Source organism: Schistocerca piceifrons, chromosome 2 (genome assembly GCF_021461385.2).
Source record: "Schistocerca piceifrons isolate TAMUIC-IGC-003096 chromosome 2, iqSchPice1.1, whole genome shotgun sequence".
NCBI classification, from domain to species: domain Eukaryota; kingdom Metazoa; phylum Arthropoda; class Insecta; order Orthoptera; family Acrididae; genus Schistocerca; species Schistocerca piceifrons.
The window spans coordinates 1066057864-1066073022 of NC_060139.1; the positions used below are offsets into that span (position 1 = coordinate 1066057864).

The 15159-nt window shown below is 44.2% G+C and overlaps 1 protein-coding gene across 2 annotated transcripts in view; it reads right to left on the reverse strand.

The window, feature by feature from the left end:
• LOC124777890 (26S proteasome non-ATPase regulatory subunit 1) overlaps nt 1-15159 on the reverse strand; it is a 361280-nt gene that overhangs the window by 35709 nt on the left and 310412 nt on the right. The gene's annotated exons all lie outside the window — the stretch shown is intronic.

A 15159-nucleotide genomic window follows, 5' to 3' on the forward strand; every position in this document is an offset into this window, starting at 1 on the left:
GGGACAGCGCCGCCGCGCCCACGCGACAGCCAGCGCAGTCCGTCCTGCGCTGTTTCGCCGCGACACACACCACTAAAACTAGACCCACAAGATAAACGGGGAATTACTTCACGCTATACTGCTAGAGCACGGGCGGCAGGAGCGTCCACTTTGCTGCCTGCCGCCTGGGTTCTTCCGTATAATCTTGCCCTGCTGCTTCCACAATGTCGAATCTACTCCAAGTACGGCTCTTGCACGGAAGAGTTCAAGCCAGTTCTAGCCGTGCCATCCCACGAATAGAAAGGGCGGATACGACGGTCGATGTGGTGTACTCGACCGCCCCAGTCAAGGACAGAGAAGAAGGCGCTGGGCTGCAGGCTACTTAACGGTCGGTCGGACGGGGTCCAGAAAGCTGGCGGTGGTGGTGGCGTACGCAGGGAACACGTCCGAGACCTGCCACCACGAGACGCGTGACACGTCTAGAGCTTTTCTTCCGTAGATGGCAGACCTTTCTTCAGTACTCTCCAGAATTATGAACCGAGACGGAAGTGTAGGAGGATGTATTTTCACGAGAGCCGTGAAATTGCAAATTTAGGCGCTCGTCGCACAGGAGAAATCACACGCGCTATACAATAACGGCGCACTGTATACGGGAGAGGAAATAAAGCATTCCACGTACTGCTAAAACTTAACATATTGTCAACAAGTGATTCCTTTCGATATTGTGGGAGCACGAGACAGTGTGATCCTCTCCTTTCACGCAGATGGCTGACATCCTGGCACCATATGAAGCTTTGATCGGCGAACCACCTGACTGGTAAGCATCTTGGAGCGGGTCTGCGTGTGGACTGTGGCTTCTGCAACTGGCGTGTTGTGCCACCTGTGTTACCTGCGGCGCAAGCGCGTTCAACTCGACTGCACGAGTCTGAGGCGCTTTCACACTGTTGAGTCATTTACACACTGATTTCAAAAGTAGTTTGTAAGATTCTCCGAGCAGGAGTAATTAATTCTCGGATGCACGCCCAATGTTACCGAGCTTTCCCATTATTTTTTCGTCGAAATTTAATGCTCAGCAGCGGTAGGAGTTGATCCGAATGGGTAAAACAAGTGAGAAAGAAAAACGTAAGATAAGTATTCGAATAACGTGACACTTAACGTGCGATAATTTCTACGGCGATTCCACAAAATTTTACACTGGCGCTCTATGATACTGGTTATGTAAACAGTGAACTATTTCATAGTAGCCTTAAACGTCGATTCACACTTGACGGCACGGAACGTCAAGGTAAGGATTTCTCGAAAAGGAAGTTTTGACGCTCACTATGAGAGGAACGGCGGCGTCTAGTAGTATCGGAAGTTAAACAACTTTGCCCACACTCGCTGTTGTTATAGTAATGGATATCGCGATTTTGCGTATTCTTAATTTTGTTAGTTTGCTTTGTTTACATGACATATTGAAAATTTTCTATGACGAGTTGGGCATTTTCGCCACGGAGAATTCTTCCACAAAAAAGCGAGATATTTAAAGGGCAAAAACTATTTACGTTTCACACCTGCAGATACAAAAAGTCTACACTTTACATAAGTAAGAACTTACACATTGATGAAGCCGTTTTTATTATATAACCTTTTTATAACATTGAAAACACCAGGTCTATTGAAGGAGAAAAATACTGTTAGAAATAACTATTTTAGAAGAAAAGCACAACGGATAAGTTAACAGGTTCTAGTACTGCCTCAAAAATACTATTTGAGGTGTTTTATATCAATTTTCGTTGGTAAAGAAAAGCCGATATTTTTAAATGTTTACACGAAAGTTCTGTTGTTTCATTTCTGAGCGGTTTAGAATACAAACTTAATCTAGAACATCCGTTATGATGTTTGCTTTGCTCATTAATTAACTTTATCAACGTTAGTTCGTTAATTTTGATAGTGTACCAGTATTGCAACATTTGTATCACGGATGGCATCTCATACCGTTCAGACGTTAACGTTGTTTCCACGACGAGGTCTTTGGACACGGACTCTAAGTGTGCGGATTAAGGAAGGATGGAGAAGATATCGTCCGTGTTCTTTGAAAGAAACGTTACCAGCTTTCTCCTTAAGCAATTTAGGAAAAAAAAAATCACAAAAAAACGAAATCCGGATTGCGGGACGGTGATTTGGACTGTCGTCCTCCCGAACGCGAGTACAGTGTGCTAAGCAAAATAGCGTTCCGACCGATCTGAACACGCCATCTCACGGCGACGTCTCCTGCCGTTCCGTTGCATCTGGGTCTAGTGTGGACCTGCGTTAATACAGCCTGGAAACACGCGCTAGCTTCATACTAGTTTCGTTTTCCCCATAGGTACGAGCGGGAAGTGAACTGATTTGGTTTGTCCCCCGCAACCGGCAGGCGGCGTCAGCGTCGGCGGCGGCGCGCCTCCCGCGGGCGGGGAGCGAGTGGGCGCGGCGCGGCGTGTCGCGTGGCGGCCGGCGGCAGTCGGCGGGCGTGGCGCGGCGGCGCTGCTGCTGCTGCTGCTGCTGCGGACAGATGGGGTGCGGCGGCAGCTGCTGGGGCTGGGGGCTGGCGGCGGCGTCCGCGGCGGCAGCCGGCGGCCTGGGCAACGCGCTCGTCTGCCTCGCCGTCTGCCTCGAGCGCCGCCTGCACAACGCCACCAACTACTTCCTGCTGTCGCTCGCCGCCGCCGACCTGCTCGTCTGCCTGCTCGTCATGCCGCTCGGCGCCATACCCGGCTTCTTCGGTGAGAGCTCGCTGCCCTCAGCACCCACACTATTGTCGTTGTTGTTGTCTTCACTTGGAAAACTACATTCGTGCAGTCCTCCACATACTTTATCCTGTGAAAGCCTCTGCATCTCTGTAACTGCTACAACCTACATCTATTTGAGCCTCCTTACTATATTCACATTTTGGTCTCCCGCTACAATTTTACCCCCTCCCTTAAACAGGCGATTCTCTGGTGCCTCTGGATGACTTCTGTTAACAGATACATTCTTTTACTCAAGTTCTGCCATAAATTTCTTTTCCCTCCAATTCGATTCGGTGTTTCCTCATTAGTTACTCGATCTAACCATCCAATCTTCCACTACTCCATCACTACATTTCTGAAACTTCTCTTCCTATCTGAACTGCTTATCGTCAATGCTTCCTATCCCTACAGGGCTATAGACCACGCACCGAACGGGACAGCGCAGTCGTTCGCACAAGTGGACTCGCATTCGGGAGGACGACAGTTCAAACCTGCGTCCAGCCATCCCGATTTATGTTTTCCGTGACTTCCGTTAAGGCAAATGCCAGGATGGTTCCTTCGAAAGGGCACAGCCGCTCTCCTGCTCCATCCCCCATTCATCCGACCTTGTCATCGGTCTCTAATGATCTCGTTGTCGACTGGACGTTAGACACTGATCTCCTCCTCCTCTCCTCCTCTACACCAAGTGAATACCTTAATCAGAAATGACTTCCGACCATTTAAATTTATATTAAATGTTAAAAAAATCTTTTTCAAAAATGCTTTTCGTACTGCATCCAATCTGTGCTTTATATCCTCTACTTCATTCGTCATCAGTTATTTCAATGTCCAAATAGCAAAATTCATCTACTACTTTTGGTGTCTCATTTCCTAATCTCATTACATCATCACCGCCTCATTTAATTCGCTCACATTGCATTAACCTCCTTTTACTTTTGCTGATATTCATCCTAAAATCTCCTCTCGAGAGACCATCCGTTCCGTTAAACTACTGTTCCAAGTTGTTTGCTCTGACGTAATTACGACAAAGCAAGCTTCAGTTTTTTTTCCCCTAAACTCATAATTCCTTCTCCATATTTACCCTTTGTTTGTTCTACTGCTTGCTCACTTACGTTTATAAATTCCGAGACGTGGAGAGACCTGTTTCTCTAGAATGCACACACGCGTCCTGCAGCTAAAAAGTAAATCTGTCATTAACTGCAAGTCCTATTTTACCAGGCGGCCATATTGTAGGTGGCATATTTTCTTCCAACCTTTCGAACTAACTTCTACAGTTTAACGTGGTCTCCTAACAAAAATCTCAAATGTGTGTGAATTCCTACGTGACCAAACTGCTGAGGCCATCGGTCCCTAGACTTACACACTACTTAAACTAACTTAACGTTAAGGGCAACACTCACACCCATGCCCGAGGGAGGGCTCGAACCTCCGTCGGGAGGGGCCGCACGATTAGTGACACGGCGTAACAAAAATCTACAAGAGCTGATAAGTGACACATTAAAATCCTGGGAGTGACCGGGAGTCGAAACTATCACGTTTTGTGACTCATTCGCAGTCTTGCACTTAGCCACAGAGTTCAACCAGGAGTAGCTACAGTCCCAATTCTGGCTATATTTAATGTGTGTGTATCAGTCTGAGTTTTAATAGTCGTCCGGGGACACGAAAATTTAACCCCGCCGAAAAGAGAACAGAGATGACCAGCAAGTGCGCCAATAATGCTGGTACGGTTACGTGTAACCTAGAACTATGGCAAGGACTCGCTAGATGTTACTGTAGGGAGTGGTGATGGAGCAGCGCTACGCTAACTCTACTCTCAACTAGAGCAACTACAGGACACGCACGGATTACTTTCCCGTATCCCGTCCTATGTTCGTGCCCTTACCGTAATCTTATGTCTATTTTTTCGCACTCCTTTATACGACCTACGTGCGGTTGGATTTCACAGTAATAATTTTACCAAAGAGTAACAGAAATAGAGTCTTTCGATGCAGCTGAAAGAAAGTAACTTCGGCTCGATCAGTCTGCCTACTGAAAGCGTGTAGTCCGAAAGATTGTTGTGCCATATGACCGCGAAAGCTTAAGATAGCAGGTTGGTGGATTTTGATGTGTACGTTTTCCGAAGTTCCGACGCTTCAGACCAATACTCTGACACAGTACGTCTCTGTGGGAAATCTCCGACGCCGGAACAAGAAAAGAAACGTACGACATGAATGGCTGCGAGCGGCAGCACCTGGCTACGGCCGCCGGCGCTGCCATCCACGAGCCACTATCGGAGCTATCCTCGCCTCGCGACGCGCCAAGCGAGACCGATTACCGCCCCTGTGGAGAGCAGAGCAAACGCAGATAGCCGCGTTCCGGCTGCAAGCCTAGCCCGACACCCGGCACTCGCCGCTCGCGGATAAAGCTTTGATCTGTGCTTGTCTGCTCCCGTCGAGCCGCCCGTAAAGACCTGGCGTGTTTCCGCCACCAACGCAACCCAGGCAGGCGCGACAGCACATTCAAGTCAATCGCGTGACTTCCATTCGCTGCGCTTTACATCAGTAGCTCGCTGCGTCTCGTCTTAGCGTGATGGGGACGATGTCTGATTTTGGTTGTATCACTTTTTCACAAAAAGAAAAAAAAGTAGTTTGCCTAGTTTCGTAGCCGTTCTTTGGCCAGTGTAAGTTAAGAGCAGCAAGCTTTCCAAAAAACAAATTAGTCACTTCATTTTATCATATTAATTTTCCCAAAAATGAACACACTGACTATTTTCGCTGCCGAACAGCGAAGAGCATATTTCTTCTTCAGCCACACATATTTTAAAACTGGATGAACCTATCATGTATGTCGCACATTTCCTGCTAAACTACTGATTTGATTTGAACACATATTACTTAGACCTACTCTCTGGACAGAATGGCTGTGAGGTAAGAACCACGTACCTACGAAAGGGTGTGAGGAAAAGCAGTGTGGCTCACGACGTGCTAATTCGCATACTTTATTAATTCGGTATTTGAGAATGTGAGCACTTAGTAGCAACAAGATTTACACACAATTTCGACCTTACCTGGAACTTTTTCTCTCTGATAATCCCACAAAATTATGAAAGGAAAAAAGTTTATTGGTTACCACATTTTCGCTGGTCATGCAGTAAAACTGCCTCACCGGGCATGACATTTTAATTTATTACTTCCTTACTACTAATTGTATCCACATATACCATTAAATGTACCAGTAAATTATATCATTCTACGACACATTGTTCAGAAGATATGACATAATAGAGATTGAGCTGCGTGAAAACGAAACTGCAGGACGAAATTCGCTAGAGATACAGGTGAAATGTGTGTGAAATTTTTGTAAAATGTATCTGACACGTGTGCACGCTGGCCGAGCTGCGGCTAAAAAGCTCCTCCTTAACCCCGGATCGATATCAATCCAACCTGGTACACATATTACTGTCTGAAAAGAAATACTGTGGCAGAGGGGGTTGAGAGTGTGTTCAAGAATCAGCAACCTCCTCCTGGTGCGGCGTTGACAAAGTGAACAGAGATACAGTGAGGAAGAAATGGACAGACGGAGAGGCGAATGGGGGACATGGACACAGATACGAGGGAGGAGATGGGCTCAGTGAGAGGGTAGGACGATATGAGCAGAGGGGGGAGGATCATACAGACAGAGGGTGCAGGAGCATATGTACAGAGCAGAGGACAGGACGGGAGAGACTGGGGTGTGGAAGGGATGGATGAAGAGAAGGGGATGGACTAACTGAATAAATACATACCCAGGCAACGGCCCGTATATAGTCGCTCACCCCATTCGTTTTTCCTTCTCTCTTCGTTTGATAATTATACTCTTATTCCAACACTTCTCCACGGTTTCGCCACATGGTACAATTTGACAGAATGTCGAGTAAAGGCCTTTGCCTGCGCGAAGGACTACGGCAGGACGATGACGACTTTCATTGTTAACATTTGATGTTACAATTTAAGCTCATTTTCTAACAATTCTGATTGTCCTGCATTACTACTACACATACGTCCTTTTTCATCTACTACTTCTAAACAACGTGCCAATACATTACAGAACTGTGCCATTTCATTACTTAACAGCAAATGTTATTACCACCTACAAAGAATTAGCCTCTTGGGCTTAAACACCGGAGTGTTGCACTCCGCATCACGAGAAGTTGGGCGCATCATCATTGTCGAAGGTTACTCTTCTGGACCAGTGAAGAGGCAATCACCGACACCTCACCATTCCCTGATTTCCCCTTAGCTAGTATACCTAGCATGGGGACTCAGTGCCTTCTCACCCTTTCCAGGTTAGTGATCTCTTATCAGGATTTGAGACATCTGTTGCTACACACTAGTGAAATCAAGGACACAGTAAAACGTCTGCTCACACACACCTTTCTTTTCACACGTCCATTTTACAGTTATAGTTAAAATATATCCGCTGCAGAGGGCAGCACAATGTACAGACTTAACAGAACACCAACAGATGGCGAAGGAGTCTTCATTCGCCGAAAGCGGCACTCGGTGAAGGGTTGCGCTTGTACATTGGGTAGTGAAATGATAACGAAGCCTTGAAGGTGGAAGCAAATGTTACGCCGAATTTGTATACTGTGGAGAAAAATTTTAAAGGACAGTACACAAAACTACGGATTGATTAATTGACGTGTGTGTGTGTGTGGGGGGGGGGGGGGGGGGCGCTCTCGCGCTCTTTAGTGTGCATGCACGCGCTACGCGCGCACGCATGGAACTTCAATCTGAAGTAATGATGATGTGTCTCTCTTGCATCACGAAAATCTTAACCTTCTTCCTTTGGTGGGAGACAATTGCACTGACAACTACGTGACTCATTGAATTTTGTTGCTAGAATTACAGCTCGCATATCGAGGCGTCGCCATCGAAAACGCTATTTCTCTCGTTGGCAACTTGGGTCGATACGGACGAGCGTTTCTCATCGAAATACTGTACTACTATCAATGACGACCAGCACGGCAGAAGAGAATTCTTTTGAGAGGACGATGTGGTGTGTACGCTGTATATAACCTCGCAGTCTGGCGGCGTGCTGCCGGTGACGTAAGGCATCGGTGAAACTTGAACGACTCCTGCTAATGATAAAGTTGCCATCACGTCAGCTGGGCGCCACTTTAGTTGTCAGCTCTGCTAATGGTGCAGGCAAGCAGGCGGGCGCACTCACGTGAGGCACCCCAACAGCGACGCCCAGTTTGTCTGCTTCTTCCGTCCTGTCTTGAAGCCGGCTGGTAGTTGAGCCCGTTATACGGCGTCATTACGACGCCGCTAGACAGAAAGTACTGTCGCTACTAGAGCACAAACAAGGAACTGCGAGAACATATTCGTAAGACTTAATATAAAATATTACGCGCATGGGCAATGTCACACACTGTCACTCTACACAGTGTAGAGCGGATTTAACGATAGCTATGTGAACCGTGCTGCTCCGCACAGTTTGAAAACAGTTTGGTGTCGTTTGCACTGACCCACTTGACTAGTGTCATACCTTTTTTTTAAAAATGTATAATTTTCTGGCCATTTCTTTACCGTTCGCCAAGTTCATTTTTGTGTGGCAAAAGCTATTATTCGTCGGGTTTGCATCTCAACGAACTCTCGAATCAAGAAATAATATACATGTCACAAAGTGAATCTTAACAAAACGTCATCGTCCAACAGTTTAGTCCGTCGCCGTTATATGCTTCTAGTAATCACAAGTTAACGTAACTAATAAAGTATAGAAGCAAAATGGTGCCTCATCTCACCTAGCCACTTCAATATTCAGCGTACCACAGGGGCCCAGACCCAGACGCCTACGGTTGTCAGGACTGAACCAAGCTGGGTGCGGTGAGAAGGATCTGTTCACCCTCGAGAGCGTCAAGAAAGTATTATTCACAACAAAACGTTTATTAATCAGGTGACTGCGCATCGCCGGCTGTTTTGCTGCGTTACGGAAGGCTGGTGTGGTGGCCGTTACGACACAGCTCAATCGGTGGCCCAGACGCTGGCACAGCCCCCACTGGGCAGCAGTGGACAGTGGGCACTCTGCTACTGAATTGATTCAAAAGGTCTTTCTCGAGCGTGAATAATGGATTATTCAGAAAAAATTCATCTGATTTTAAAATGCGTTTCTGGTGGCTTCAATGAGCAGGAAGAAAACACTGCACTAGGCTGCTGCAATGGCACTCCACGTTACATCTATAAGAAGAAAAAAATGTGTGTTATAGACCATTCACACATGTGGATTTGGAAACCTTATTAATACATGAAGCTTTTCTCATCCATGAAATCAGAAAATAAAACTCCGTTTTTTCCAATTTTTTTTCCTGTCGAGCAGTATCCATTCAGCCATTTCAACAGCAATGCTAACTATGACGATATGAAAATAAGCACCACACAACAGCCAGTCCGTGAATGGAAAAAATTTTCGACTCTGCTGGGAATCGAATCTGGGCCCCTTCACTTCGCCGCGCTGACCACGCATCTACAGAGGCAAACGAAAGGCGAGGTCTTCGGAACAATACACTAATGCAGGAAACACTTCCAGCATGTTTCCATTCTTGATTTCAAAAGAATGTATTTCAAATTTCAGAAGCTCAATAAACGTTTACATGCTTTTGAGCGCGTTGATAATTCTTATCCTTCAACTTAGCATCGCACTCGTAATGTGTTGCCAGCGACCATAAAAGCGTGTCGTTAAGCGATCCAGGCATCGCTCCCCTTCCAATGACTCTGCGTTCCCCACCACTCTCACCGATCGGACAGTAGGCTGTCTCACTAACTCACTGCTCCCCACCACTCTTAAGGATCGAATAGCAAAACATCTCACTGGTCCCCACCACGGCAACTGCGGACGATATCGCACGAAGCAGACCACAGAGCGACTTGAAGTGTCATTCTGTTCTCTGCGCTCTTGGCACAGTGAAACAGCTTGCAACCCGCTTTCATGACTGAGCATGTCTCCACTTGAGTTCAGCTATTAATTCTGTGTATCGTTGTTTGATCTGTTCTATTCGTCATCTTCTTGTGTTGTTCTCTTCTGTTTATTTGTGTGTGTGTGTGTGTGTGTGTGTGTGTGTGTGTGTGTGTGTGTGCGTGTGCGTGTGTGTGTTAGATGTACTATTATGTCCTCTTCTATGTCTGTAGCATTTATAGTTGCTCTTTTGTGTGTGTTTGTAGTCTTTATGCACCTTTTAATTACTTTGGGTGGATAGCATACTAAATGTAACAGATATTTTAACATACATGATAGTTCATGTATACAGGTAGTCACAGGAGGAATGGTCAATATTCAAAAGTATGACAGGAACGATCATTTGAAGCAAAAAACTAAACATGGACACACGCCCTATTCCAAATAGTTTCGGAGACGGAACATATTTAAAGTTACTCTTGCATGTTTTTCTTTAATAACACGAAATCAGCGGCCTCTAGCGAAAGCAGTACAAAATTAAAGAACATTAAATTTCCTTTAAAAGAGTCCTATTCATTTTTTCTCAAGGACTTTTAGGCTGCGTGAAGAGAGCGAGATAATATATAAATTCTGACGCAACGCGATGACAATGTACTGAATAATAAAGAAAATAAGTAACAATGTACATTAAATATGTTCTATCTCAGAAACCATTCAGAAGTGCGCATATGTCCACATGAAGCTTTTACCCTCAAATGATAGTTCCTGTTGTATCCCTGAATATTGACCACTCATCCTGAGACAACCTGTATATTATGTTTAATTTTTTATTTATTCATTTAACCATATTAGATTAATGCCCTTAACAATCCTTTTACATCAGACCAGAGTAATGTAATAACAAAACTTGTTAAAATCACAGTTACTCAAAAAAATCTTTTTTAATATGGTATCTCTCCTCCTCTCTGCATGTAGTAGGGATTTGCCTGTTACGTCCTCTTGGCTGAAATTGTTGGTTTTCCTCGGGTTTCCTACAGGTTGTTTCAAAAATGACCTGTATATTTGAAACGGCAATAAAAACTAAACGAGCAGCGATAGAAATACACCATTTGTTGCAATATGCTTGGGACAACAGTACATTTTCAGGCGGACAAACTTTCGAAATTACAGTAGTTACAATTTTCAACAACAGATGGCGCTGTAAGTGATGTGAAAGATATAGAAGACAACACAGTCAGTGGGTGCGCCATTCTGTACGTCGTCTTTCTGCTGTAAGTATGTGTGCTGTTCACAACGTGCAAGTGTGCTGTAGACAACATGGTTTATTCCTTAGAACAGAGGATTTTTCTGGTGTTGGAATTACACCGCCTAGAACACAGTGTTGTTGCAACAAGACGAAGTTTTCAATGGAGGTTTAATGTAACCAAAGGACCGAAAAGCGATACAATAAAGGATCTGTTTGAAAAATTTCAACGGACTGGGAACGTGACGGATGAACGTGCTGGAAAGGTAGGGCGACCGCGTACGGCAACCACAGAGGGCAACACGCAGCTAGTGCAGCAGGTGATCCAACAGCGACCTCGGGTTTCCGTTCGCCGTGTTGCAGCTGCGGTCCAAATGACGCCAATGTCCACGTATCGTCTCATGCGCCAGAGTTTACACCTCTATCCATACAAAATTCAAACGCGGCAACCCCTCAGCGCCGCTACCATTGCTGCACGAGAGACATTCGCTAACGATATAGTGCACAGGATTGATGACGGCGATATGCATGTGGGCAGCATTTGGTTTACTGACGAAGCTTATTTTTACCTGGACGGCTTCGTCAATAAACAGAACTGGCGCATATGGGGAACCGAAAAGCCCCATGTTGCAGTCCCATCGTCCCTGCAGCCTCAAAAAGTACTGGTCTGAGCCGCCATTTCTTCCAAAGGAATCATTGGCCCATTTTTCAGATCCGAAACGATTACTGCATCACGCTATCTGGACATTCTTCGTGAATTTGTGGCGGTACAAACTGCCTTAGACGACACTGCGAACACCTCGTGGTTTATGCAAGATGGTGCCCGGCCACATCGCACGGCCGACGTCTTTAATTTCCTGAATGAATATTTCGATGATCGTGTGATTGCTTTGGGCTATCCGAAACATACAGGAGGCGGCGTGGATTGGCCTCCCTATTCGCCAGACATGACTTCTTTCTGTGGGGACACTTGAAAGACCAGGTGTACCGCCAGAATCCAGAAACAATTGAACAGCTGAAGCAGTACATCTCATCTGCATGTGAAGCCATTCCGCCAGACACGTTGTCAAAGGTTTCGGGTAATTTCATTCAGAGACTACGCCATATTATTGCTACGCATGGTGGATATGTGGAAAATATCGTACTATAGAGTTTCCCAGACCACAGCGCCATCTGTTGTTGAAAATTGTAACTACTGTAATTTCGAAAGTTTGTCTGCCTGAAAATGTACTGTTGTCCCAAGCATATTGCAACAAATGGTGTATTTCTATCGCTGCTCGTTTAGTTTTTATTGTCGTTTCAAATATATCGGTCATTTTTGAAACACCCTGTATATATCTTCTGCCCACTGGGTGAAAATTATCACCAATTTTCGTAATGTGCCGTCTTCCATTCTTTTGACGTAATCCTTACAGTTGTTTCTATATTCTTTAATGTGCTCATTTGAGTTTTTCACTCTCGGTTCTTTTCTGTTGTCTACACTGATTCTCCTCTTACACAGAATGTACCCAGGTACTCTTCTTAGCAATCAGATCTCTAGTGCTTGCATTCTGATGGGAAAGAGAGTTTCTACTGTACTGTCGAGGAAAGAGCTTCAAGGTCTAGGGAGCAGTACGGGATCAACAATAAGCTTGACTATTTGGACTGCAACGCCATGCTATACAGAAAATGCTGAGTTGAAGGATTTTTCGACAGCATTGTCTCCTAAAGAAAGAATTTTTCGCGACTACCGTCATTTACCTCTGCGAAGTAATCAATAAGTCTGTTTTTTGTTTACAGTTCAATGAAGATTATCGCTAAAGACAAGTACTGGCTTAGTTCCTTGTTTGGGAGAACGGGATCAACTGCAGCTTTTACTTTGCCTACTCTTCCCTAGATAACACAAGCTTTTCCATCGAGCATCTAGTCTAAATGTTTTAGATTAATGTATTGGCATGTCTTAGTTACCGTTTCTCTCAGTTTGATTTACTCTGTTTGCTTTCTGCATGTAATCAATTTTATTTTCAAGGGTAGGAGGCCGTTTGTGAGTCAGATAAGCAGTGTCTCCAACATTCGTAGACTGTTTTAGCTCTTCCGTTAGCCAAGGTGCATGTTTTCCGTTCAAGTTTCCAGTCTTCGGGACAGCATATTTATTATGTAACAGAGATAGTTTGTAATGATGTTGTGAGCTGATATTCCAGGAACGAATTTCTTTGCTTGTGAATTTCGTGGCAAATATATGTACGGGGGCTGCATTACGGGTACATGCAAGCTGAAATACTGCTGCATTTGAAGAAGAACACACTTGAACTTCACAGAATATTTATGTTAGTGTTCTTAGCATTATTTGTATGATCCTAAGTCGAATCGAATTTTGAAAGGTCAGTTCTGAAACAAGCTATCCTGCCTATTTTCGGAGGCCTGTAGAAGACGCAAATCACGGAAATTTTTCAAAGGGATTTGATATTTACGAACACATAATTTTCTCGTTTGTCTTCATTATTATTACTGGATGTTAGTGACGTGATCGGTAATAAGTCAAAGTGTTTCTATGCCACTACTCCACCTTCTTATCTGTTGCTTCTGTGATCCTAAGACAGTTGAGTCTATATTTAGAGAACTGGAGAACACGCTTGGCTTGATCCAGGTGTCCAAGTTCGTTACAAGAAAGACATGGATGTCGATACTCTGAAATATATCGGGGATTCGTCGGAAAGAGTCGAAAGTGTGGCCAGCTATATTCTACAGTAACAATACAAACACGCTGGTAAAAATAGTAGTTGGCAGCTCCTACAGCCGAGACATTAGAGTTCATTTGCACTGCTTTTTTCCAGCCTTTATCCGCGTCATTATCCTGTCATCTCTTGTTCACAAGCTGTGTAGCCCCAAATTCAGATATCACATTATTCGAATCTTATATCTTTCAGCAGTGAAATCCTCGCCTATTTTCAGGCTTGTCTTCGCGGCTTTCTTAATCACTATAATTGTTTCAGACCTTTTCGTATATGATACAAACTTCACGATTGCGGCTCTAGGTTTCGCAGATCACAACTTCCTGCATACTACTCTATAACTTCTGATTACAAAATCTGCTGCTTGTACATCTGTTCTCACTTTAAGCTTTTACAATGTAAAATGGCCATGTTAATAGCAAATGTTTTAATTTTACCAGTGTACTTTCAGTGCTGCACAACAATGTTTTATCCACATTGCCTTCGCCTAGAAGAATTACGAGCGATGTTCGGTACCATTTTACTAAAATGGAAGAAAAATGAAAATGCTGCTACTGTCAGCAGGTAATTGTCATGGCTTCTGGCTCATCATCAAACCCGAAGAGGCATCTAAAATCGAAGGATCCTACAGTACCTCTGGAACAATGTGGGTTAGGAAGCCGATAAAGATCGCCATCAATCGACGTAGTAACTCGAGAAATTATTTCTCGTGAACTGTCCTCACTGACGACTGCTTCCACCTCGGGTGAAAGTATCCTCCAAAAAAGCCACAGTCTCAAGCACTATCCTGCCCACCAGTGTCGTCAGGTTCTGGACCGAGTCCTGATTCATCTCCTTTCTGGTGTAGTCAGCCTCAGCTGCTTTTCATGTACAACAACCAATAAGTAATTTTTTTAATATTATAAAGCCGTTCAGATTAAGTAACTGTATTCTATTAGATGTGCAGCTTTTAAAAATGGCATGCAGTAATAATTAAAAATTTTCGAAAAGACAGTCTACCGTACGTCTGATGCGGGACGAGTGTAAGTAACATTAGTTTGAGAAGAGCGAACTAAAGTCATATCTTTTAGAGTGCTCACAATTCAAAGAGAGAGAGATTGCAGAAAACATCTCAAACTAGGTAAAGTCTGTTATCCTAAATACAATATCAACTTTAAAATCACTTCCAATATAACATAAAATGTGACAAATACGGAATTACCTGACATGCTTTTAAAACTTCCACATATCCCATGCTTTGCACATTCTTTAAACCCCAATGCACAACACTCAAATCATAAGTCTATACAGAAAACCGTTGATGAGTTCAAATGAGTTGTGTTTCTTAAGAAGAAACCCCTTGCTTTAGGCAAACTTGCTAAAATGCAAGAAAATTAAAAAAAAAAAAAAAAAAGATCGACCGAATTTGAAACAAGATGTCTCAACCAGATGGAACTACTTACGAAATGTTGAAAAGATTTACTTTAAATAAAGATCCCATAATTTATTACCTCGCTGTATTAGGTTGAAAATTAATCACTTCAAACTTAAAAGATACAGACTGGGAGATAATGCAACAGGCTTT